We start from the raw sequence: 2,856 nt of genomic DNA on the forward strand, positions 1-2,856 counted from the left end.
AGGCCCTTTAGTGTTGAGCTGGGAAGAATATTTGAGTAGGGAACATTCAGTGAGTGATGCATGCATTAGTCAGTATTTTATGGTGTGAGAACTCTTGCTTGGGTGATGAATATTCAGGTAACAGGAACTCTGTTTAGTCTTCTGGATATGGAACTGTGGCTTTCTGGGTGGTAGATTCTGAAGTTTTTCGAATTTAATGTAAAAGCTTCCTATCTAACAAACTCATCAACTATATATTTTTTTAAGTATCAAAAAGATGTGTGTGAGTGTGTAAACTTTAGACTTTGAAAGCAATGAATTGATTTCTTCAAAGTAATAAGATGGAAATTCATTCATAGCATTGGTTAAACTAGGCTGCCAGTGTTGATACTGATATTCATTTAGCATGAATAATATTCTGCCAGCCAAGAAAGATATTTTTCTGTGTAATAGATATTAGACAAAAGAAAGTAGCACCAGTTGACTCACTACTGCATTACAATAGATGCTCCAAAGACAAAACCATACCAGGGAAAAGAAACCCCTGATGACAGAACTAGATGAACCTCACCTGCAGTTAACCACTCACTGCAAGGATAAATTTAGTTAATCTGTCACAACCTAATTTGTTGGAAGTGAGTCTTAAAGTAGAAATAATAAAATGAAAGAACAGTAAGCGAGAAATGAGGGATATAATGGCCAAATGTTATAAAACACTAGTTAAGCAGAACTTTAAAAATTCTGACATTTATTGTTCAAAGAGTTTTGAATAATGTTAAGACAAAGACTTTTCTAGGTTTCCTATATACGTAGCAAGTTCTATGATTAGCAAATAAATCTCATTCTAACCTTAAGTGATTTCTGTTTCCTGTGAACTTCTCAAAGTTTCTTTCTCGATATTGCTTCTTTGACAGATAACTTTATGCCAACCATGGACAACTTTTCTGCTATTTTCTGAAACGTTTAAATCTTACATTGCTATTGAACTGCTTTTGTGCTTAGACCTTTCCAACCAAACTCTAAGCTTCTTATAAACCATCATACTCTCCAACTTCTACTATTTTGCCTTGTTAATAGTAGACATGGCCAAAATATTTATTTGATTTGACCAATACAGACCCATTCTTTTCCGGAATAAGAAAAATTAACTTGATTCCTATTTAATATATGGTACAATATTCTCATGAACCTACACAAAGCCTTTATAGCAAATATCAATCAATATCCCATTACTAAACTTATGAGTTCTTCTTCAGTATGCATTGCGAGCAGAATTGCAGATTCATGCTCTAAAGACTTTCTAAGACAATAGTGCTCAGGAGGGTGAGATGACATGTTGGTGAAAGTGTGCAGGAATGAGTATTTTCTGACACTGCTGGTGGATGTAAATTGGTACAACTCTTGGAAAGCAATTAAGGGGTGTGTGTGTGTGTGTGTGTGTGTGTGTGTGTGTGTGTGTGTATACCAGAAACCTAAAGATATTATCCTTTAACCGAATTTCTACAAATCTGTTCTAAAGAAATATAGAAAAAGCATTATTCCAAGGAAACTGCAACATTATTTATAATCATCAACTTTGGAAAAAACCTAAATAATAAAGAAGAGTGAATGGTAATGGGCAAATTACAATGCAGTGATGTTATAAATAATGTTTGCAAAGAATTTGTTGAAACATGGATTTTTTTGTTTAAAAATGTATAAAATTTATGTATAGTATTACACTGCTTTACAAAAGAAAAGCATAGGGGGAAATGTCTGGAAGAAAGCTATGCAAAAAGCTAACAATTTAACAGTGATTTGTTTTTGAGTAGTATAACTTTCTTACACTTATTTGTATTCTCTAATAATCCTATAAAAATCATGTATTATTTTTAGAATAGAAAAAATAAGCTGATTTTTTTTTCTAATCTGAGAAGCAATACTTAAATCATAACTCTTTTGGGAAATATATACTTTTAAAGAAATGAAGACCCTACCTTTTAATAGTTTTTAGGAATTTCAAAATAAAAAAGGAAAACTAGAACTACTTTAAATTACTGAGGACCTGATCAAATTCACAGTCACATTGCCATGACTCTTCCTGCTTCCAAATGAGAGAGGCCCCAATACATATCACCAGTCTCCTTTTCATGCCCTAACAGGCCTTCTCTCTTCATATATACACACACACATATATATATATATATATATATTTTATTGGAGTATAGTTGATTTACAATGTTGTGTTTCTGCTGTACAGCAAAGTGAATCAGTTATACATATAGGTCATTACAGTATATTAAGTAGAGTTCCCTGTGCTGCACAGTAGATCCTTACAGGCCTTCTCTTGACTTATAAGAGACTAAGCCAAATGCCTGCCCATTTCAGTGTGGCAACTCCAGACTCGTGCCCTTACTAACCATTATTTGCTCTTCATTTCCTTATTATGAGACCAGATAGAATTGCACCTCACAGCTTTGACCTAATTATGTGTGCTGAGTCCAACCTTATGTTTTAAAAAACAGACTAGCAAACGACCAAAGGAAAGCTTTACTTCTCTTTGAGATGAACTTCTCTTGATCTCTCTAGTGTATTGTTTTAATGTCACTCACATGGGTGGTTCAAATCACTAACACAAAACTTTATTTTCTGAAACTCAACTCATATCAGAGTTCTAGTTCAGGCATTGTTGTTTATAATTTGCACATACTAGTATAGTTGGGACATTAACTTTTTAAAATATATAACAGCTTTATTGACATATAATTCATGTCACATAATCCACCCAATTAAATTATATAATGCGCTGTTTTTAAGTATATTCACATAGTTGTGCAACCTTCACTACAATGAATTTTAGAACATTTTCCTCATTCTAAGAAGAAACCTATACCCGTA

This window comes from Hippopotamus amphibius, chromosome 8 (genome assembly GCF_030028045.1).
Source record: "Hippopotamus amphibius kiboko isolate mHipAmp2 chromosome 8, mHipAmp2.hap2, whole genome shotgun sequence".
NCBI lineage: Eukaryota > Metazoa > Chordata > Mammalia > Artiodactyla > Hippopotamidae > Hippopotamus > Hippopotamus amphibius.